This window comes from Danio rerio, chromosome 19 (genome assembly GCF_052040795.2).
Source record: "Danio rerio strain M-AB ecotype USA chromosome 19, GRCz13ab, whole genome shotgun sequence".
NCBI lineage: Eukaryota > Metazoa > Chordata > Actinopteri > Cypriniformes > Danionidae > Danio > Danio rerio.
Window position 1 is genome coordinate 4071671 of NC_141039.2, and position 25753 is coordinate 4097423.

Genomic DNA, 25753 nt, shown 5'->3' on the forward strand with positions numbered 1-25753 from the left:
AATAACTGATGTATTTAGTCTTTATGACCATTATGACAATAAATATTATTCAACTAGATATTCTTCAAGACACTTCTATACAGCCATACACGGCAAAAAAAAAAAAGAAAAAGAAAAAAAAAGTACATTTAATTTAATTTAATTTAATTTAACACTCATTGGGTGTACACATGACTCCCTCCAATTTGGAATTAAAATAACACTTTCTAAAGTTTGAAATTTGTACATTACTCACAGGGTTCATTTTAACACAAAAGAGTTTATTCTTACATCAAACTATGTTATATACCCTTCAAAGTGTTAATGTATTAAATCTGTACATTACTCACGTGTATATTCATGTGTAAATAAGCTAATGAGTGCATACACTGCTTCTGATGAGAAATTATTAATTATGTCTTATAATATTATATCATCAAGACTCGTAAAACATACTGGTTTGATCACTGTTTGTCCGAAAGAACCGGTTCAAGTAAAAAACTGGACTTCCCTTCAGTAGTGGGAAATACACTGCACACGGAAAAAAAAACCCTCTTAAATATACGCTCTTTTACACTCGTGGATTCAAATGTACTCTGGGTTTTAACACTGAACAACACCAAAAAAAAAAAAAAAAAAAATCACACTGTATATTTAACACCAGAATTTTTGCTGGGTAAAGTGACCCTTAAAGGCTTAACTGGGGTAATTAGGTTAACTAGGCAGGTTAGGATAATTAGGCAAGTTATTGTATAATGATGGTTTGTTCTGTAGACTATCGAGAAAAAATATAGCTTAAAGGGCCTAATAATATTGACCTTAAAATGGTGTTTAAAAAATCAAAAACTGCTTTTATTCTAGCCAAAATAAAACAAATAAGACTTTTTCCAGAAGAAAAAATATTATCAGACATACTGTGAAAATTTCCTTACTCTGTTAAACATCATTTGGGAAATATTTGGGAAATATTATATGTATGTTAAGGGGGGTAATAATATTGAAATATTGAAAAACCACTTAAATTGGTTTTAAAAAAATTCAAAGGTACTTTTATTCTAGCCGAACTCAAACAAATAAGAAAAAATATTATATAAAAAAAATCATAGGAGGGCTAAAACAGTATACATAAACACTTTAAACACAGAAACATAAAATAAATACATAAATTACAACTACTATAGGGACATATTTTAGATGTCCATATAAGTGGTCATTTCAAAGAAATTCTTAATCCTATTTTTAACATTTTGCATATATAAATATAATAATAAACAAATTAGAAACATAACAAATCCACATACATACATTTCATGTAAATATATTACATTTTTTTATTAGTTTGTCAATGTAAATATAATAAACAAAGACTTACTTTAGTAATCAACTATACAACTATAGCTAATATACATATTAACTATAAGTATATTCTTATACTTCAGCCTCCACATCAAAGCTCCTGAAAGCAAAGAAGGAGCTCCTAGATTGGCCAGCCCAGTCACCAGACATAAACATTATTGAGCATGTTTGGGGTAAAATGCATTGAATCTAAAGAATCTTGATGAACTCTGGGAGTCCTGCAAGAACGCTTTCTTTGCCATTCCAGATGACTTTATTAATCAGTGATTTGAGTCATGTCAGAGATGTATGGATGCAGTCCTCCAAGCTCATGATGGAGTCAGACAAAATATTCATTCATTTTTTTACCATAGATTTATATTCTATCCTGGACATTATTTCTAATAAGTGACAAGACTTTTGTCTAAGCAAGGTCAGACCTTACTGTCCTAATCAAATAATAAAAAATCAAGACATGATCATATTTTATTGTGGTAAAACAAGCGTAATCTAGAGGCTTTCACCTTTTATATAAGCCACTTCTGATACAGTACCAAAATGATCAACTAAAGTCAAGAAATTATTGGTTGTTCCAAAAACTTCCCAGAGATAGGTTGCAGCTGGAAGGGCATCCGCTGCCGTTCAAGTTGGCGGTTCATTCCGCTGTGGCGACCCCAGATTAATAAAGGGACTAAGCCGAAAAGAAAATGAAGGAATGAATGTTCCTAAAACTTGGACAGAAGACAAGACTTTTGTCAAGTAGTAAATATATATATATACATACAATAAATTAAAAATATATATTTATTGACTTATTTATAGATTGATTAATTGATTGCAAATAAAACCTAATTGGTCTTGTCTTTCTTTAGATCTATTCACTATTGTTGTCTTCGTGTACTGAAAGCTTCTTCTGTCCCCAAAACAAATTCCCTATTTATTTTGCTCATATTTGCCATAAAAGCTAATAGCAAATGTTAATCTAAAATGAAAATTGACAGCAGCATGAAGAAGACTCTTAGTACATATCCGGCGATACTGATTTAACCACGTGTTCTTTGTAAATATTGTGTCAGGACAGTAAACACCGTTTTCCTGCGTTTGAGGTGAGCCTGAGGCCAGCCGAGACTTATCGGACACCCCTGACCTGTTTAGACGACCCCTCCGTCTGTCTGGGCTCTCTCCAGCATTGCATAACCACACTATTTCATTCCCAGACAGCTCTATTGTTCAACTCTTCCCTGCGAAATGATGTCCAGACTACAAACAGCGCAGAAAACACTGTAAACAAACAGGCCTGGAATCCAGCGCTTCATGACGGCAGTTTTTCCCTCGACGCCAAATATGGATGAGCGCCGGTATCTCGCCCTCGGCAGACATGAATGAACAATGAAAAGCGGTTTTATAAATCCACAGAGCTCCTCGGAGAGCTTCCATCTGCTGCCGGCGAACAGCATCTACAGACACAAGCCCCTGTTGACGAGAGATGTGCTGTTCGAGCAGTGTTGCTAGATCTACGCTGTAAATAATGTCCCTAAATTAGCAGTTTTGTAAATGTGAATGTAATATTTACTGTAAACTGGGTGTCTTTCAGGCAGATGAAAGGCCATTTAAGGACAGAAGCTCAAACAAGCTGCAAGCAGAAAGCATTGTGTCTTGTTTTTGGGGTCTATAGTGGGGTAAATGTGGCTCAGATCCTGACAGCAGATTTCCAAGCGTCTGTTCTGCTGTTTTCTGAGCCATGCTGATGGAAAACTCTTCAGAAAACGAACATATAATGACTTTGTAGAAGCAAAAAAATGTGTTTCATTTCCTCCGTTTGACATTTTGCTTTGTTTGTGTCTTCATTTGAAGATTTATAAAGTAAAAAGGGTAAATTCTGTTTCATTTGGTAATGAAAACAGCAGAGTTTAATTATGGTTCATCACTAATGAATAATATAACACCATGATCCATCCAGGTCAACCTGATCTTCAAACTATAAGGTTATTTATCATTAACACAGAGGAGCGTTTATTGCTTTAGTTAAGGTCGTTAAAGACCTTCTCCTGATTGCTGATTCAGGGGCTTGTGGTATTTTAGTGCTTTTAGACTTAGGCCGTACTCACACTAGGTAGAGTTGCCTCAAACCAGGCCAAAGCAAGCTTGTCCCCCCTCCCATCTCCCTCGACGGCCCGCACTCACACCACAATCGGGCCTCGGCACGCTTACGTCATCGATGCTGCGCTGTTCAGTGAGAAGCGCTCTCACTCGGCAGCACAGAGGAGATTTCTCTAGTTATATCGTTTCAGTCATTTGATATGCAGTGACATGCAGTCAAATATTTCACCAAACAGTCCTTGGGGATGCGGTGACACGCAGTCAGATATTACGCCGAACTGATCCGCCACTTTTGGCGCTCATTAACAGTCATAAAGCCATCGTGCTGCAGGAATGAGGAGGTCTGTCGTGCAGCTGTCGTGCAGTGAGGGGTTTGCGTCTTTAATAATCTACGACAGTCTGCGTTTATTGAACAGTAAGAATGATTAATAAATCCATATGAAACAGTCCCTTAAAAGTCACGTCTCGCTTTCAGTTTCAGGCTTTGGCGCGTTTTGCACTCACACACAAACGTACCGCACCCAAGTGAACCACGCTCAGGCCCACCTCTTCCAACCGGGCCAGGGCCGGCCAAGTGCTTGAGCCCGATTCAGCGCACTCACACTTCTCAAACGATCCGGGAAATGGGCCTGGGCACGGTACGGATGGCATAGTGTGAGTAAGCCCTAGGTCTCTACTTCAGCGGTCACTACAGCGGAATGAACCGCCAACTATTCCAGCATATGTTTTACACAGCTTATGCCCTTCCAGCTGAAAACCAGTACTGGGAAACATCCATACACACTCATTCTCACACACGCAAACACTTCGGCCAATGTTGTGGAAACTGGAGCACACGCACAGGGAGAACATGCAAACTCCACAAAAAATGTTAACTGGCCCAGCCAGGAGCTTCTTGAAAAAAAAAATAGATCGCAATATTAATGTTTTAACTTCCTAAACAAGAAAATTTGTTAAAAAACCCTAATTAAAAAAGAAAATGAAACATTTTTAAACATTAACATTTTCTTAAACACATCTCTATTTAACTAAGCCAAAGGAAAATGAATGAACGAATGTACTGATTGTTTCTAATGTCCAAATGAAGTCGCTTTGACAAAAAAAGAAATGTCTGCCAAAGGATTACATGTACTGTACATGCACAATAAAGTTGTTCTTTAAAATGAAAAATCAACAATGATTAAATAATACATAAATAAGTGCAGAGCCACTTCTTCATTGCCATGGATCAGTGGTATAGTGCAAAGGTGCTTATCAGCTGAAATACTTTACATTTTTTTCATTTGCAAGCCATTTTAAACGCCTAAAATCAAAACCAAACAATCTTTGTTTTTGGTTTTATAATTGTGAATGATGTCACTCTAGTAGTTCATTCTTTGATTTAGTTTGAAGCAAACTGTATCTGGGACTTTAACATCTCGTCCTCAATACAAGTACTGTCAAGCAACGCCTACACAAGTGAACAGCAAGTAACAACAAGAAATCCGTAGCTTATGTCTGTTGTTTAGAGGTGTGTTTAACTGACAGATTAGAACACAATAACTAATATAATTGCCTATAAGTGCCCTCAAACAACACTCTCTCTGTAATATAATTGAAAAATATGGTGCAACTAACCACCAAAACTGGCCAGGTTAAATCTTCCAAGCATATTTGTGTAAACCCAGTCAATTAAAACCAATTGATCAACTGAACTGCATCCATTCTTATACTTATTTACTTTTAAATACATATCACATGAATTCTGGACAACAATTTCTATGCATTCTGATGTTTGCATGTTAGTGAGATGGTCTGGACTACATAAGCCACCCAAGAACTGGTAAATTTGTCATTACCACACAACTGAAAATAAAAGTGGGTGTGCACAACAACAAAACAATCAGCAAAATAACGCTTAATCATGAATCACATCCAGTGTACACACATACATCCAAATAGCACAAGCACAGTACATACCACCCATCCTAATGCCACTGCAGCCATATTGTTAAAACAGACGTGGAAATCAGCATATCTGGCTTTGGCACCGCGTTCCAGAATGTGGTGATAATGGCACAAGCTTTAATGAAAAAGGAACAGATGGGGAATTATTCCACTGCCAAACCAAAATCGTGCACACATACTATGAATATGCTTCCCTACCGTCCAGATACATTCAATAAAACTCGGGATTTGGATGAGGAAGGACAGATATGAATTCCAGAGATGATGGTTTTTGCATCTGCGCAAAGGTTTTGTATAGTTCTGCTCTCCTTTTGGAAACACTGAAGGCAGCTGAGTTATGTTTCACAGCGAATCTTGTCAGGGGTTTTGTTGTACTTATTTTTAAACATGGATCTCTATAAAGGAATGAATGGGACTGCCTTAAACTGTTGTGAGTGAGAAATAATGGATGATTTTACCATTCTGCTGTTGAATGGAGGGTGTAAGGAAAGGGTTTGGGGGGGGGGGGGGGGTCAGTCTGGTGCGCAGGTCAGGATTGATTTGTTTGCTCAGATGGCTGGAGATGACAGTCTGGATAGGGAAACAATTAATCAGTAGGTGTGAAAGGTCAAGTGGTCAGATTCACCAGTAAATGTTAATATTTTACTCAATTCAATTTGTTTTCCAAGCCCATAATTTATGTCTGCATGATTTATTTATTTTTTAAATTTTTTAAGACCAACTTTGCAGGTTAGTAGCTAATAATAAATAATAACTTTAAAGAATTTAATATATCTTAAAATGTCATTTTATTTCTGATGATATTTGTCCTTTATGTCTTGGTATCAAATCCCACAGATTTTCACTGTTTCAAAACTTTCAAACATCAATTCATATCAATAGATCATTTGATCAACATCCACCTTGTTCAATGCTTTCAGACATTCCTCTATCGTTAGCATACCCTAACACCTAGCCAATATGCTAACAACATACTAAAACATTCAACAAGTTAAGGAGACCCTGCTGAAAAAAAAACAGTTTAATCCAGCCTAGGCTGGTTGGCTGATTTTAGCTGGTCAACCAGCCTGGTTTCAGAGAGGTTTCATTTCCAGGCTGGTGTCCAGCCATTTCCATCCTGATTTTAGCTTGTCGAGCTGAGAGATGACCAGCTAAAACCAGCTTGACCAGCCTGGGAGCAGCCAAAACCACCTATGTCCAGTTTAAACCAGGTTGGTCAAGCTGGTTTTAGCGTATAATTTTCCAGCCAGACCAGCTAAGCAACAATACGCGTTATCAACATTCAAATTCTTGCTAAAACATGCTAACGGATGCTAACAACACACCAAAATATATTATAGATAGTAATTCCCTGCTGAAAAATCCAGCTTAAACCAGCCTAGGCTGGTTAAGTGGTTTTAGCTGGTTGACCAGCCTGGTTTTAGAGGGTTTTTGGCCATTTCCAGGCTGGTTTCCAGCCATTTCCAGCCTGGTGTTAGCTGGTCAGGCTGGAAAATGACCAGTCAAATCCAGCTAAAACCAGCTTGACCAGCCTGGTTTAAGCTGGGCATAGATGGTTTTGGCTGGACTCCCAGCATGGCTAGGCTGGTCAAGCTGGTTTTAGCTGGTCATCTCCCAGCCTGACCAGCTAAGACCAGGCTGGAAATGGCTGGAAACCAGCCTGAAAGTGGCCAAAACCCCTCTAAAACCAGCCTGGTCAACCAGCTAAAACCAGCCAACCAGCCTAGGCTGGTTGAAGCTGGATTTTTCAGCAGGGAAATCTGAACAACTAGCTCAGTAAATATTATCAACATTCTAATTCATGCTAAAAACATGCTAACTGATGCTAACAACACACCAAAATATGTTAGCAAATCTGAACAACTAGCTTAGTACATGTTATCAACATTCTATGATGCTAGAAACATGCTAACTGATTCTAGCAACACAATAAAATTTGTTATTTAGCTAATCTGAACAATTAGCTCAGTAGCCTACGTTATCAACATTCTAATTGATGCTAGAAACATACTAACTGATGCTAACTAGCAATATGCTTTAGTTAGCAAATCTGAGCAGCCAAGTTCATGCTATCAACATCCTAATTTGTGCTAGCAGATAGGTCACATAAACAACATTAACAATGCTAACAAAACTAGCACTTTGTGCAGTTCTTGATAAGCTACTCTTTAACACTTTAAACATGTTAGCCATGATTTCAGGCAGACTATCATTAGCACAGTTTTGCTACAAATGGTTAAAGCATGGCCTACAATAACCACGTTTTATGTTGTTTGTTTGTTTGTTTGTTTGTTTGTTTTCTGTAGTAAAACCATGGTAACTTAATATTTATGTGAAATATCTGACAGCTCATATCTTGTTTTTTGTAAGGTTTGGTTCTGGATTCTTTGATTAATATTAAAGTTCAAAAGAATAGCATTAATTTGATAAACTCAATAAATCGTACTGATTTCCAACTTTTGGACAGCAAAGTGTTTTCATAAAAACATGCAGTGTAGTTAATCTACCAAACACATTTAGCTTGGTTTTGTTTTGGGAAATAGTTTTTCCGTACGAGACGTGCTTTGAAAAGGAGACAAAATAGATTTAGTGTTGTGATTTTATGCCCTTTAGATTTACAAAACAGACAGACAGATAGCATGCGCTGTGTGTTTCTCAAGCAAGAGTTCAGACTCGAAAAGACAGCGATTTTGGTGCAGCCCTGTGTTTGTGTGTGTGTTTGTTCCATAGACTGTAAAAGATATAGACGTAGTGTCTGTGACGTTACCAATAGGTTTCTGAAGAACTCATAGGCAATTTATTTATTTTATTGGGTAAATATTATATCCACAAATGTATATTTTCTTCATCATTACCTAAGTTGCAGATTTTTCTTTGTGACTTAAATTGTTTAATGACTATTTCACAAAATGTTTACTGCTAAAAGGAGTCATTTTAATAAATTTTTATTTTATAATAGGAAATTATAAAATTATACCCTGCTGAAAAATCCAGCTTGAACCAGCCTAGGCTGGTTGGCTGGTTTTAGCTGGTTGACCAGCCTGGTTTTAGAGGGGTTTTGGCCATTTCCAGGCTGATTTCCAGCCATTTCCAGCCTGGTCTTAGCTGGTCAGGCTGGAAAATGACCAGCCAAATCCAACTAAAACCAGCTTGACCAGACTGGTTTAAGCTGGATATAGCTGGTTTTGGCTGTACTCCCAGCTTGGCTAGGCTGGTCAAGCTGGTTTTAGCTGGTCATCTCCCAGCCTGACCAGCTAAAACCAGGCTGGAAATGGCTGGAAACCAGCCTGGAAATGGCCAAAACCCCTCTAAAACCAGCGAGGTTGACTAGGCTGGTTTAAGCTGGATTTTTCAGCAGGGTCCTTTTTAATTTTATAATAGTAAATTTTATAACAACACAAAAATACGATGTATATGCTGAGTTCAGCAGCTAATCAGCCGGAATCAGCTGAGGTGAAGTGACAGCGTCCAGCGAGACCTAGCTGTCACTCAAGTGGCCACGCCCTTAATTATGCAGACTAAATATAACCGAATATAAAGGAAATGGATGAGTTATAAAAAAAATTCACCCCCTCACAGTTGTCATGAAGCGTAATACTAGCTATATGAAACAAAATCGTTCCATGTACCAGGCTGTAAACACCTTTTTTCTGCTGTAAAGTTGACGATTTTAACAGAGGCCTCAATAGAAATTTGCTCTATATGGAGACTGGCCTAATGGAATTTCGATAAATTGCAGTTTCAGTTACTTCCGTATTTGCTTCACGAGAGAGAGCAGGAGGTTGCCGCTTGGTTTGTTCACTGGAAGATCAACAGTATGTGGAACTGTGTGTGTGTGTGTGTGTGTGTGTGTGTGTGTGTGTGTGTGTGTGTCCCACCCATTGACTGGAATACTCTGAACTCCGACATGAGCAGGAGTCTTCAACTTATCTGAGCACACACACAATGATGATAAACTAACTTGTGTTTCACCCTCAAATCGATGAAAAATCTGCTGGCCTTTTGACCCGGATCACTCAATAACTGCTTAGCAAAACGTACAACACCACGACAGCTTAATAGCAACACCCTGGCAACCACTCACCATGCTAATTCATGCTAGAATCATGCTAATCCATGATAGAATCATGCTAACGACATGCTAAATCATGCTTTATAATATAATGTAATATGCTTTCTAATGTATGTTGCTTTTAGCCAAGTTGATACTTTTTTAAACTAAATAAACTACCTCCAACAGGCTTTCTCTGATCTGTTGAGTTTCGAAAACATCAGGTCTTCAATGGGATTTTACTTTGTGTTGAAGCCATATTGAATAACACCGCAAAAATGGGCAGTAACTGTTCATAGCTGGTGCCAAAAGAGCCAAAAGTAGGTCAATGAACAAGCCACAACACAACCCAACACAGCATTGTGTGCTTGTCTTCGGATAATACAAGGGACTAACTACAGAAAAGGCATTTTATGATGTGCTTTGGGGTGGCATGGTGGCTCAATGGTTAGCACTGTCGCCTCACAGTAAGAAGGTCGCTGGTTCGAGTCCCAGCTGGGTCAGTTGACATTTCTGTGTGGAGTTTGTATGTTCTCCCCGTGCTGGTGTGGGTTTCCCTTACAGTCCAAACACATGTGCTATAGGGGAACTGATTAAACTAAATTGGCCGTAGTGTATGAGTGTTTGGGTGTTTCCCAGTACTGGGTTCCAGCTGGAAGAGCATCAGCTGTGTAAAACATATGGTGGATAAGTTGGCAGAGACTAAGCTGGTGGAAAATGAGTGAATGAATGAATGTTCACAACTCAAAATCTACATTATTAAAAGCATTTCATCAAGATGGAGGGTTTGGTTCAAGGTTTCTGGTCAATTCTGAGTTCCTAGAACCAACAATGTGAATGTTGTTCATCCGAACACACAAATATTCCCAATGCATTGTTGTCCTTCGTCAAAACGCCCCAAAATACACCGCAAGCAGATGGCACAAAGGCTCAATGGATGATCTCCACGAACAGCAGACCGAAAACCACAGCTCTCCATCCCCATACGGGACATTTCCCTCAGGAATCTGCAGATCCGTCCAGAGGCTCTGCTTACGGAGCTTTCAAATGAGAAAAGCAGAAGAGACTCAGAGTGGAAATCTGCGTTTGGTTTTTATTAAACGGGTCAGATGACGAACAATCACGTCTTCTGTGATGTTTTTTGAAGTGAATGTACCTTGAAAACATACGGACGCTTGTACGAGTTTCTCAGCAGTCCAAAAAGAAACACGATTCATTCATTTTCTTTTCAGCTCAGTCCCTTTATTAATCTGGGGTTACCACAGCGGAATGAACCGCCAACTTATCCATCATATGTTTTACACACTGGATGCCCTTCCAGCTGCAATCCATCACTGGGTAACACCATACACTCTCATTCATACACACACATACACTACGGCCAAATTAGTTCACCCAATTCGTCTATAGCACATGTGTTTGAACGGTGGGAGAAACCGGAGCAAAAAGTAAGAAACATCTATTGATCCAAAATGAGTCCTTCTGAACCCAGAGGAAACCCATGCGAACGCAGAGAGAACATGCAAACTCCACACAGAAACGCCAACTGAGCCGAGGCTCGAACCAGCAACCCAGTGACCTTCTTGCTGTGAGGCAACAGCACTACCTACTGCGCCCCTGCTTCGCCCCCTAAATAAACTAATATAAAAATAAAATCTAAAATAAAACGTGGAAACAATAATTAATAAAATTTTACTATTTTGGTCAAAATAGTAAAATCTAACTAAATCATCAAATAAAATAGCTCAATAAAATAAATAAAAAGCAACAAATATTGCACAAGATCATGTCAAAAAAATAGAAAAAAAAGATATCAGATTAAATTATCACTATTTTCTATCACTCCCTAAAACAGGAACAAATTCATAAATACCTCTAAAGTAAATACCAGAGTGCATCAACATATAAGCATCTCTATCAAGGTCCAGTTGTAGGCTTTCTTCACATTTAAGCAACCATTACTGCATCCAATATGGTGAAAAGCCTTGGAGTAACGATTGATGACCAACTAAACTTCTCTGACCACATTTCCAGAACTGCTCGATCGTGCAGATTCGCACTCTATAACATCAGAAAGATCCGACCCTTCTTATCTGAACATGCAGCTCAACTCCTTGTTCAAGCTCTTGTTCTCTCCAAACTGGATTACTGCAACTCTCTACTAGCTGGGCTCCCAGCTAACTCTATCAAGCCTCTTCAACTGCTCCAGAACGCAGCAGCACGAGTGGTCTTCAATGAACCTAAACGAGCACATGTCACTCCGCTGCTCATCCGTTTGCACTGGCTGCCAGTTGCTGCTTACATCAAATTCAAAGCTCTGATGTTTGCCTACAAAGCGACTTCTGGCTTTGCTCCTTCTTATTACTAAAAAATTACTAATACTTTCCTTCTTAGACTTTACAGACCTGAAACTTGCCTATAGCACTTATTCATTGTTGCTCTTATAGTTGTGTAAATTGCTTCCTTGTCCTCATTTGTAAGTCGCTTTGGATAAAAGTGTCTGGTAAATGACTAAATATAAATGTAAATGTAAGCACATTTTAGGTTTATAAACACAAACAAGTCGGATCCTAAATAATTTAAACTGCAAATCTGACTACAATTGCACAGATTTACAGATTCTGCGTTGTATTTCACACACCAAATTTTTCTCAACAAAAGTTTGATTATTTGAATGCAAAACCCCTTCATTGATTTGAGTCACTGATGCGTCAGTCTGATAGTTTTCTTAGTGATGAACAAACGTGGCACTTTATTTTTATTTTCTTTGCCATGATTGGACTTTGAAGCAGATGAATAAGGTGACAAACACCAGCAGGGTTTTTACAAGGAAACCATAAAGAAAAAGATCAAATTCAGTACTATTCTCTTTGTAGAAGAGAAATGAGGTGTAGTGATGAAAGAAAGTCTGAAGAACAGAGTGAGAGAAAAAAATGTGTGTGTGCGTATGTAGTATTCCAGACATGTTGGGTGTCTCGCACTGGAAATGGAACTGTCAACACCCCACCACGCATCATCACTCACATCACACACCCACACACACACACACACACACACACACACACACACACACACACACACTGTGTTGCCCTCATTGCAATGGCATTAAACTTTGACAGAAAAATAGGGACGGTGAGGGGGATGTGCGGTTTGCGCTCAAATAAATCTGAATCTCTCCAAACATTTATTGTGCTGTTTTGTTTACGATTTGTAACAACTTTGAAATAAATGTCAGAATAAATCTTCATCAATCTGAAGGTTATATTAAAGGTCGCCATTTTTGGCAACACACACATACATTGCAACACATTTAACATTCCTAATGCAATGTTAACCTCCCAAATGCAAAAAACAGATGAGAGGATCAGAGCAGGACATGATTTTATCTTAGTGGTAATTGACTGAATCATAAAAAAGTGACTGTAATCAAGATAAAATGGTTTGCTTTCTTTATAATCAATGTTTATAAGTAGATGGCTCAGTAATTAGAACTCACAGCAAGAAGGTCGCTGGTTCCAGTCCTGGCTGGGTCAGTTGGCGTTTCTGTGTGGAGTTTGCATGTTCTCCCCGTGTTGGCGTGGGTTTCCTTCAGGTGCTCCGGTTTCCCTCACAGTCCAAACACATGCGCTATAGGGGAACTGAATAAGCTAAATTGGCCATAGTGAATCAGAGAATGCATGGGTGTTTCCCAGAACTGGGTTGCAGCTGGAAGGGCATCCGCTGTGTAAAACATATGCTGGATAAGTTGGCGGCTCATTCCACTTTGGCAACCCCTGATGAATAAATAAACTGAAGGAAAATGAATGAATGATTATTTAAAGAAATTATCAAAATTATAAATCATACACCAATCGTCTCCATTTTTTTTAATTGGTCAAAATAATTTTGAATCATTTAAATCACTGTTAATTTACTATAATAAATCTACCAGCTTTGTAAGCATCAAGTAACTTAATAAGACATTTTTTAACTTAATTTAAAATAAATTCTGACTTGTCAATTTGCTTGTTAAATAATATAAGAATGTTTATATATTTGACAATTTTATATTTTGCCATTTAAATATATACTTGTTGAGAAAATACTTTCTGCGAGAGATTGGCACATACTTCCATGCTTTATGGCAGTGTACAAAGATTCAACCCTTTTGGCAATCTGTGTAAAGACAATTAAATAGATGCCTTGGATATAATATTCCTCTTTCACCCAGGATATGCCTTTGAGGTTTTGGAAAGACATTCAATGACCTACTCTTAAATTATGGATGGAATTCACGATTGAGAATGTGTCATATGAAAAAAAAATGTTAGCCAAACTAAATGGTGATCATAAAGAAGTGGATATATGGGAGAATTTAATTTCTTTACTTAAACTATGAATGTGTCTGTGCTTGTTGTTGTGTTATCTGGTATTATTTTCATGCATTTGTTATTGTTTTCCCCATCATTTCTTTTTTTTATTTTGTGTATAAACACACACACACACACACACACACACATATATATATATATATATATATATATATATAGATTGTTACGCAATTACCAACCCAGGCTTATTCTGAAAACGTAGTCCCGTGGACGTTTCTGGAGACCGCAAATTACGTCCCCGGAGGTATGTATTTTTGCAGTTTTTGTTTTTGTGAGTCCGTGAGAGGCCGCTGTGTACACTTTTTTCATATCTCAAATGCCTCTCGCGAGTGCCATTCGCACCGGCTCTGTTCTTGCGTAAACTCACCAAAGGCAGCTGTCGACCAACTGAACAACTGAATGATTGACTGGGCGACCAGCCAATCGCTTGAACCACCCTCTTCCTTCCCTAAACCCAACCAATTTTACCGATTGACCCGCCCACTCACTTACTTCCCTTAAACCCAATCGACGGGTTACAAATGCTGTCCAGAAAAAGAAAAGTCCTTGTCTGATTTTTGCCATGTTTTCAGATTTTACCACATTCTCACCCTGTTGTTCAATCGTTCATTTTATTTTTTTGCATTCTGTTTATGTCTTACCTGATTTCTGGAGCCGAACCCGGTCGTCGTCGTCATGGTCAACTCCTCTCTGCTTCTCAAGTCCACCGACATACACGACGAGCTAACAGGACAAACTGGTTGCAGCGGGAAAGCCCTCCACACGGAGATAAGCGGTCAGCCAGTAAGTAAAAATGGCGTAAGGAAAATGGCGTCCCATAGTTTTCACTTAAAAAAAATTAAAAGCAACCATACGTACCTCCGGCTACACAATTCGCGGTCTCCAGAAACGTCAACAGGACTACGTTTTCAGAATGAGCCTGTTTTGGTAATTACAATACGATCAGTTAAATAGACTTAAGCATTAATTTAGTTGTTCAAGCATAAATCGAGATGACAGATCATTGTAACCACTAGCACCATCAATAGCAACAGGCTAGCACAGAAACTCCATTGAAAACACTGGGGTACTATAAGCTGTCATATTTTAAAGACATGACAGGGGGAAATGGAATTTAATGCAGTGCTTCTTGTCTAATCTGAGACCCACTTCATATCATATATCTAACAGGCAGTGAATATTGCTAATTTTTAAAGAAATCAGATGTTAAACGTGACAATTTTGTAATAGAAAAACAGTTCACCGGAAGCACTTAGGCTGCCTGGCTGAAAATTAAAAGTCTGTGCACACCAGCCTGTTTCCTTCAAAAAAATGAAGCAAATACCCCATTCATCATTGAAATTCATGAAGACAACTGACGTCCTGTGCACCGCAGGACGTCTCATGCATAGCTCATCTAAAGGTATACCATCTTCAAAGACGACACACTGATCCCTTAGCAGGGGTCTTACTACGGTATTTCTGCTGAGGTGCTAACGCTTAAAAAAGGCCCTCCGTCTCCAAACAGCAGTGGCTCTTTCTTTGGTCCCCTTGGCCTTCACGTGGCCTGGATTCCCACACAATGCTCCATAGCCACAGGGTCACGGGAGGTCAGCAGGATTATAAAGGACCCGGAGAGAGAATAAGAGGAGCTGTCGAGAGTTTGCTGATGCCACAGGATGCTCTGCTGATTAGCGGTGTTGATGGATTGGATGAGCGGAGACTTCATACTATCCTCAAGCTTCAAACACAAAGCCTTCAGGTTCAATCTCAAGGAGGAAAGTTACAAAGAGCTCCCATATATTTTTGGTGCGCCCTTGACCAACATTAGTCTACACTGTAAAAAGGATCTGACAAAAAGTCATGACAACAACTGTTTTTACATTTACTGTACATGTAGTCATTTGGCAGATGCTTTTGTTCAAAGTGACTTACAAGTGAAGCATTGTACAGCATTTTTTATGTAATTTAACATATTTTAATAGGTCAATCAGGTTTTTTAAAATTGTTTTAGTTATATGAAGTTTAGAAGTTGAAGTGAGATTTTTTTTCCACATAGTTGCATTTCCACATAGTTTTTTTCCACATAGAGAGAAGCTAGTAAGCGCTGTGCAGGTCACTCCTCACTCCACTGACCTCTAAAGGTGCTCTAGTGATAGACGCTAGAGGCTATGGTCTTTAGCCTCCTTGGTAGAGCAACCGACTCCCATGCGGAAGGTTGCCAGTTCGATCCCAGCTCGAAGCGTGTTGGGTGGTTGGGACCGGCGGGGTTACAACCACATAGAGAGACACTGCATCGCTGCTGAAGAACGTGGCTGTTTGATTGATAAACATGGATTTGTAGCTGAATTGTTAGCGGTGCCAAACAGCATTTACCGTTGCTTACATTTTTGTTTATGATTTTACTGCCTGTTTTATTTTAAAGCTTTGTGCTTTTTATTTTAATGCAATTCAATGATCATTAAAAGATGAAATACAACTTTTTTTTTTAGCAAAGTTTTGGTCGTCAGACTTTACGATACAATGGGCTATGGGTTAAAAACAAAAACACTATATGTATCTGACAGCTGCTCAGCATGGTTCCTTCACTTTCTCTCCCTAGAGTGCACTTGTTGGTCAGCATGAAATACTTTACATTTCATCTAAACTTCCTGCCTAGAATACAAACACACACCAGAATGCACTCACACTCACACAAACTGCAAAAAAATAATGTGTTTTGTACTAAGAGTTTGTCGTTTCTAGTCCAAATATCTTTTAAATAAAATCTTAAATCAACAAACATTTTATAGACAAGCAAAAATAGTCTTGTTTTCAGATATAATAAGTCAAAATCAAGTGAGTTTTTTCTTAAAACAAGCAAAATAACTAATATTTCAAAGCAAAAACAAGATTAATTTACCCCATTGGAAGATTATTTTGCTTGTTTTAAAGAAAAACTCACTTAATTTTGACTTATTATTTCTGAAAACAAGACAATATGTTTTGCTTGTCTAGAAAATGCTTCTTGATTTAAGAACTTTTAGACTTTGTGACTAGAAACTTGACAAAAAAAATAATAAAAGCATTTAACTCACAATCACACACAAACATCAGGATGAATCCACACTGCAGTGAATCCATACATTCATTATTTTGCGATCATTTTCATACATTATGAAAATCAGTCTAAAAACCAATCCGATCCCAGCTCGGAGCAGGTTGGGACCGGCGGGGTTACATCCGTATAGAGAGACACTACATCGCTGCTGAAGAACGTGGCTGTTTACAGCTGTTTGATTGATAAACATGGATTTGTAGCTGAATTGTTAGCGGTGCCAAACAGCATTTACCGTTGTTTACATTTTTGTTTATGATTTTACTGCTTGTTTTATTTTAAAGCTTTGTGCTTTTTATTTTAATGCAATTCAATGATCATTAAAAGATGAAATACAACTTTTTTTTTTAGCAAAGTTTTGGTCGTCAGACTTTATGATACAATGGGCTATGGGTTAAAAACAAAAACACTATATGTATCTGTCAGCTGCTCAGCATGGTTCCTTCACTTTCTCTCCCTAGAGTGCACTTGTTGGTCAGCATGAAATACTTTACATTTCATCTAAACTTCCTGCCTAGAATACAAACACACACCAGAATACACTCACACTCACACAAACTGCAAAAAAATAATGTGTTTTGTACTAAGAGTTTGTCATTTCTAGTCCAAATATCTTTTAAATAAAATCTTAAATCAACAAGCATTTTATAGACAAGCAAAAATAGTCTTGTTTTCAGAAATAATAAGTTAAAATCAAGTGAGTTTTTTCTTAAAACAAGCAAAATAATTAATATTTCAAAACAAAAACAAGATTTTTTTACCCAATTGGAAGATTATTTTGCTTGTTTTAAGGAAAAACACACTTAATTTAGACTTATTATTTCTGAAAACAAGACAATATGTTTTGCTTGTCTAGAAAATGTTTCTTGATTTTAGAATTTTTAGACTTTGTGACTAGAAACTTGACAAAAAAAATAATAAAAGCATTTAACTCACAATCACACACACACATCAGGATGAATCCACACCGCAGTGAATCCATACATTCATTATTTTGCGATCATTTTCATACATTATGAAAATCAGTCTAAAAACCAATCCGATCCCAGCTCGGAGTGGGTTGAGTGGTTGGGACCGGCGGGGTTACATCCGCATAGAGAGGCACTGCACCGCTGCTGAAGAACGTGGCTGTTTACAGCTGTTTGATTGATAAACATGGATTTGTAGCTGAATTGTTAGCGGTGCCAAACAGCATTTACCGTTGTTTACATTTTTGTTTATGATTTTACTGCTTGTTTTATTTTAAAACTTTGTGCTTTTTATTTTAATGCAATTCAATGATCATTAAAAGATGAAATACAACTTTTTTTTTAGCAAAGTTTTGGTCGTCAGACTTTACGATACAATGGGCTATGGGTTAAAAACAAAAACACTATATGTATCTGACAGCTGCTCAGCATGGTTCCTTCACTTTCTCTCCCTAGAGTGCACTTGTTGGTCAGCATGAAATACTTTACATTTCATCTAAACTTCCTGCCTAGAATACAAACACACACCAGAATGCACTCACACTCACACAAACTGCAAAAAAATGTGTTTTGTACTAAGAGTTTGTCATTTCTAGTCCTAATATCTTTTAAATAAAATCTTAAATCAACAAACATTTTATAGACAAGCAAAAATAGTCTTGTTTTCAGATATAATAAGTCAAAATCAAGTGAGTTTTTTCTTAAAACAAGCAAAATAATTAATATTTCAAAACAAAAACAAGATTATTTTACCCCATTGAAAAAATTATTTTGCTTGTTTTAAGAAAAAAATCACTTAATTTTGACTTATTATTTCTGAAAACAAGACAATATGTTTTGCTTGTCTAGAAAATGCTTCTTGATTTAAGATTTTTTAGACTTTGTGACTAGAAACTTGACAAAAAAATAAATAAAAGCATTTAACTCACAATCACACACACACATCAGGATGAATCTACACCGCAGTGAATCCATACATTCATTATTTTGCGATCCTTTTCATACATTATGAAAATCAGTCTAAAAACCAATCCTCCCTTGGTTCAACTCTCAAAGCCAAGTGCAAGCAGTTCACAGACAGCCCCCTCAGGATACATGCGTTACCCACTTGCCGGAGCTTCCAGAGTCTCACAGAATGATTCCATTATGCAAACCATGTGTATTGTGAGTTTTTATTGTCTAACCCAGCTGTTAAACACAAAAATAGTTCAAGCATCGCCCACCATCAACGGCCTGCAGCCACCCAGATCCTTCACTACAGAGCAACCACAAATCTCTTGGCCTTGGCAACTATCGTTATAGTGACAACTAAAGAGAGTATGCTAAAACTAATAACTTTCTTCGCTTGTTATTCCACGTCTCTACTGAAATTGCAAACTAACGGCTTGTAGTTATTCAGTCCTACTGAAAGTGCTGTCAGGCTATGAGCAGACTGTTGATTTAGTCATTCATTTACTTCAACTTAGTCCCTTAATTATCTGGCATTACCACAGTGAAATGAACCACTAACTATTCCAGCATATGTTTTACACAGCGGATGCCCTTCCAGCCGCAACCCAGTACTGGGAAACACCCATACACACTCAAATTCAGACACACACTCATACACTATGGCCAATTTAATTAATTAAATTCACCTGTAGCGCATGTCTTTGGACTGTGTGGGAAACCGGAGCACCCAGAGGAAACCCACGCCAACACGGGGAGAACAAAAACTCCACATAGAAATGCCAAGTGACCCAGCCGGGACTGGAACCTGCGACCTTTTTGCTGTGAGGCAACAGTGCATACCACTGAGCCACCATGCCATCCACTTTTGTAAATCTTCTGTGTGCAATACCAAGTGACTGTTCGTAAAACAACAGAGTTAACTTTCTCATCACAACAAACACTGTTTTAACATCAAAATATAAGCAGCATGCCACAGTTGCTGACCTCATTTATTTATAAAAATTGAGTTTTTGCGGTGACACCATAGTAGAAATCTTTTGGCTTCCTTGAAGCACTTTTAAGTGAATGGATCTTAGAAGAACCCTTCCATTCGCTTAAGAACTGTTTGTAGCATGTAAAGGGGCTTTGGGTTTAATGGGACTTTATGAAATCATAACAGTGTAACAGTGTAAGATGTCCTGGGGAGTTAATTACTGTAAATAAATTAAACAAATAATTGAAAAGGTTAAAGAAAGAAAAGAAAAAGTAAGAAGTTAAATGAAAATGAATAGAATATAATAATAAATGAAAATTAATAAAGAAAGAAAGAAAGAAAGAAAGAAAGAAGAAAGAAAGAAAGAAAGAAAGAAAGAAAGAAAGAAAGAAAGAAAGAAAGAAAGAAAGAAAGAAAGAAGATGAAATGACTAGAACAGAACGGAACAGAATAAAATAGAAAAAAAGAATAGAATAGAAACAAGAATAGAATAGAAAAAAATAAAAGAATAGAATAGAAGAATAGAATACAAAAAAGAATAGAATTGAATAGAAAAAATAATAGAATAGAATACAAAAAGGAATAGAATAGGACAGAAAAAATAGAATAGAACAAAAAAATAGAATAAAATAGAACAGAATAGAATAGAATAGAATAGAATAGCAAAAAAATATATAATAGAAAAAAAGAATAGAATAGAATAGAATAGAAAAAGGGATAGATTAGAATAAGAAAAAAGAACAGAATAGAATAGAACAGAGTAGAATAGAATAGAAAAAAGAACAAAATAGAATACAATAGAACAGAATATAATATAATAGAAAAATAACAGAATATATTAAAACAGAACAGAATGGAAAAAAGAATAGATTAGAATAGAAAAAAAATAGATTAGAATAAAAAAAAGAGATTAGAATAGAATACAACAGAAAAAATAATTAAATCGAATACAAAAAGGTATAGAATAGAACAGAAAAAAGAATACAACAGAATAGAACAGAAAAAAGAATAGAACAGAAAAAGGAATAGAAAAGAAGAAAATTAAATAGAATAGAAAAAAGAACATAATAGAATAGAAAAAGGATAAGATAGAATAGAATACAATAGATCAGAACAGAACAGAAAAATTGAATAGATTAGAATAGAACAGAGTAGAATAGAAAAAAGAACAATAGAATAGAATAGAATAGAATAAAATAGAATAGAATAGAAAAAACTGAACAGAACAAAATAGAATAATGAACAGAATAGAACATAAAAAGAATAGAATAGAATAGAATAGAATAGAATAGAATAGAAAAGAAAAAACTGAATAGAACAGAATAGAATAATGAACAGAATAGAACATAAAAAGAATAGAATAGAATAGAATAGAAAGAAGAAAAGAACACATACAGTTTAAAAAAAGTTAAATGATATAAAATGAAATGAAAAGAAAAAGAAAGAAAGTACTTTTGAAAGAAAAGGAAACACACACACAACACACAACACACAACACACAACACACAACGCACAACCCTAAATTCAAAGGATAATTTTCTACACACTGGATTAGGAGTGTGTTCAATTCACTAACCTTAATTATTTACCCTTAAACTCATCCTTTTCTTAGGCAAGTTTCAACCTTGAAACCCTCTAGCTTAGACTTTCTACAGTGAGAAAAAGACTGAAGGCTGTTTTGAAGGATGTTTGTGAAGGAAACAGGTGCACAAAAACACAATCTCAGAGCTCTTTCTAACCCGTCGGAGACCCAGCTGCCGCTAATGTATGACAAACGCCTGCTTTGAGATGTATGATTGTAGATATGATTGTGGTCCGGGAACAAAGAGCGGTACTCTGAGTCAGGAACTACTCATGAGAAATTGGAGAGCAAGCAGGCAAACATGAGGCCCAAGCTAACATACTCCCAATACTGTTCCATTACTACAGAATATTGAGATCTGGTCCCTGTGCAGGGTGTTTGTGTATAGTGAACTCATTATTCATTGCATGTGCAATGCTAAATAAACATCAATACATATTTCCATAATGCAATAGCATCTACCAGCAGGAGCTAACATGCTATGCTTGGTATGCATCTTGTAAAATCCTGAATGACCCATTACATTTTCGAAGTATTAACCTTGCTTTTAATGTATTGACTGTTAAAGGAAAAATACATATTTCTTCTGTTACATCAACTTTATTTACAATATGAAAACTGCATGCAAATTGCCGAATTAAGCATGCAACAGGAGTCATGTACCATACAAACTTCATGTAATTAAATCTTACAAACTTCTAATAAAAGTATTTTTGCAATGGGAAGCTGAGTGTGCATTTGTTGTAAAAGCTCATAGTCTGCACATTTCTGAAGGCAGTGTTCATAACTGCACTGCTGTATGTGCATGAATATGCAGCGAAAGCAAACAGGCAGTCACACCTCGGCCTACTGCGAGATGAGGCCATTCAAGGCGTTTCCTCTCACCTCTTCGACATCATCCTGTTCTTCACTATAAAGATAGCTCTCTCATACACACAGATGCTCAACTGCTGGTGAGTACATTTCCACAAATTATTGCTTTTTTATTTGAATTCTTTATTGTATAGTTGAGTATTTATGGTACAGTTAATGCATATTTTACTTGGGCTTAAAAGTAAAATCAGCTACTTAGTCAAAAAATGTATTTAAAATGAGCTGAAACATCATAATTCTTGATTTTGTTTTTCGGTGGGGGGTGGGGGAGGGGCAACTTAATTGTTTTACATTTAATCCACTTAAATTTGTAAAAACAATTAAGTTTATTTAATGGATTTGGATGGAACCTAACACATTTTTTACAGAACATACAGTAAACAGCCATGATAAACTAATTTGATCTTAAATTTTCGATTTAAACTAGCCTAATTGTTTTGAGTTAAAGGGAAGTTCAATAAAAAAACTTATCATTTACTTATCATTGCTCAGCATAATTGAGTACACCCCATTCTTTTCTCAATTTCTCAATGAATATAGGCAATGTATTTTGGTGCATTTAAACAAAACAAATTTATTAAACAGATATATTTATTAAAATAATATTTTAGTCACCAAACATGTTTAGAAATTGAAAGATAATACAATTAAATTCAAGCAAAATATTGCAAAAAATTAATTTCAACCTACAAAATTTCTAGAAATGTTTTTCTTCTCTTGATTTTTCCTCTTTTTAAAAGTTTAATTTAATATTTTTCTATAACATATAAATGTTAGATAAGCTCCAGATTTTGCTTTAGTACTGACAAATCTAATGTATATGCACAAATATAATATTGCACAACTTCCTGTTAAAAGTATGAATGTAAAAGAGAGATGTGTGAGGGGTGTGCTCATATCTGCTGAGCACTGAATTACGAGTTTTTCTTTCTCTGTTGCACGCACAAAAAGATATATTGAGGAATTTTGGGGAAAAGCATTCATTGACTTCCATAGTTTTTGTTTGTATCTCCTATGGATGTCAAATTGTATTGTTTACAATTTTTTATTCCTTGTGTATATTTTTAGACTACATTTTATGTACAATTGTATATATTGTAAATGTTATTTTCTTTAAAACTCAACTTTTTATATTAATATTATGTTTGGCACCTAGGGTCTGAGAGTAACGCTGTACATGAACTGTACATGTGGCTGAATTGACAATAAAGCTGTTTTTTTTTTTTTACTTCTTCAGAATATCTTGTTTTGTGTTCAACAGAAGAAAGAAATTCATAAAAGTTAAAGTTAAGTAAATGGTGAGGAAATATTTATTTTTGTGTGTGAACTATCCCCTTTACTGACATTTAAAGACTTATAAAAATGACTGAAGTTCATACAACTAGCCACAAAATTCAAAAATCTAAACTAAAAAAGCATAATGAAACCTTTCCTAGCTACTGGGTTTTGTTTTAATCTAAACATAACTACGATTAAATTGCAGACCACAAATAAACTATTAGTATCAGTACACTCGTCAGCCTATTTTCATTCATTTTCATTCAGCTTAGTCAATTATTCATCAGGGGTTGCCACAGCGGAATGAACTGCCAACTCATCCAGCATATGTTTTATGCAGCGTATGCCCTTCCAGCTGCAACCCAGTACTGGGAAACATACACACTTATTCACACAAACATACACAACAGCCAATATAGTTTAAAAGTTTAGTTAGAAACCCACACCAACATGAGGAGAACATGCAAACTCCACACAGAAATGCCAACTGGCGCAGCCGGGACTCAAACCAGCAACCTTCTTGCTGTGAGGTGACAGTGCTAACCACTGAGCCACCGTGTCGCCCAAAAATCTAAACAAAAAATCATAATGAAACCTTTTTTAAATACTGGGTTTTGTAATAATCTAAACATAACTATGATTAAATTGCAGACTACAATTATACTATTAGTATCAGTACACTTGTCAGCCTATTAACATTCATTGATTCATTTTCATTCAGCTTAGTCCCTGATTTGTTAGGGGTTGCCACAGTGGAATGAACTGCCAACTTTTTCAGCATATGTTTTATTTAGTGGATGCCATTCGAGCTGCAACCCAGTATGGGAAACACCCATACAAACCTATTAACACAAACACTCAAACACTACAGCCAATTTAGTTTAAAAGTTTAGTTAAAAACCCACACCAACATGGGAAGAACATGCAATGCCAACTGGCCCAACCGGGACTCAAACCAGCAACCTTCTTGCTGCGAGGCGACAGTGCTAACCACTGAGCCACCGTGTCGTTAAAAAATCCAAACAAAAAAGCATAATGAAACCTTTCTTAACTACTGGGTTTTGTTGTAATGCAAAATTCAGAACAGATTAGAATTAAACTATCAGTACAATCGTCAACCTATTATTGTTTCCAACAACTCAACGTGGCACATCAAGCTTTGTTTTGTTCTTTAGCTAAAAAACTCACAGAAAATATGCACAGTCAGAAACTATATTTAGAAAAAATAAGATCGTACAATGGTGTCATATGAGCACACAAACAACCTACACTGTTCCGAACAGGAAACCACAACAGATGATATTCATTCTTCAACACTTAATTTGTTTGTCGAATGGCAAGTCAAACCTAGAAGCAGCAACAACTAAACAAAATCCTTTTAAATGGGAAGTTAAACAATCCAGTGGAAACAGAGAGGTAAATCTTGGAGCACCGCTTGTTTTAAGACTGTGATTGCATTTGAGAAGGATTGGAGGAAAACATAAACCAGCAACATTCTTGCATCAATCCCAACCAACCACATTTAAACTTTCGTCTCGAGGCTTATGTAAGACTAGTCCCTTATTCTAGTGCATGTGGTAATGGTGGTAACAGTTGCCACTCTCGAAAATGCCAGCCTACAGTGATGCAGATATAAGAGGCTTAAAAACATGTTTGACAAATAAACTAGTTGAAGCTGTTTGACATCAAGGACTAAAAGAGATTGATCAAAATCCCACATTAAGGTACCCACAGGCTACAAACTTACATCCAAAGTTGAGACAAAGCTATTTCTCAAGACTGTCATGTATAATCCAAATCAAAGCAATCAACCGAGTTCTAAAACCTATGAAAAACCTGGAAATACCCTGACAAAAACTAGTAAATAATCTTTAAGTAAAGCTATCACAGTGGATTATTATAATTTTTTTAATATAGTAATTTATTTTTGGAACATAGATGCGCAATTTTAAGTGAAATAACATTGTAATTACTGCTGAAAAACTATGAAAAATGCTAGATGCCCCCGTGCATGATGGGAACAGCAGTCGCAAAATATCAGAAAGCTGAGTAGGTTTTACTTAATTTATTAAGTAACAAGTAAAGTTACAAAAAAGTTCAGTTACAAGTAAAATACAATCATATTTATTAAAGATTAAAGTTTAAATATAGGCTACAAGTTTGGTACTAATATATAATGTATTTATGCTCACTTCAGACAGTGAAATTAGCAGAATGATCATGAAATATCATGAAAAAAAGATAAAAACATGACAGAAAGTTATGGGAAT

At 36.4% G+C, this 25753-nt stretch overlaps 1 long non-coding RNA gene across 2 annotated transcripts in view; it reads right to left on the bottom strand.

Moving 5' to 3' along the window:
* Window positions 1–25753, bottom strand: part of LOC137488460 (uncharacterized) — a 112943-nt gene that overhangs the window by 25819 nt on the left and 61371 nt on the right. The window lies entirely within an intron of this gene.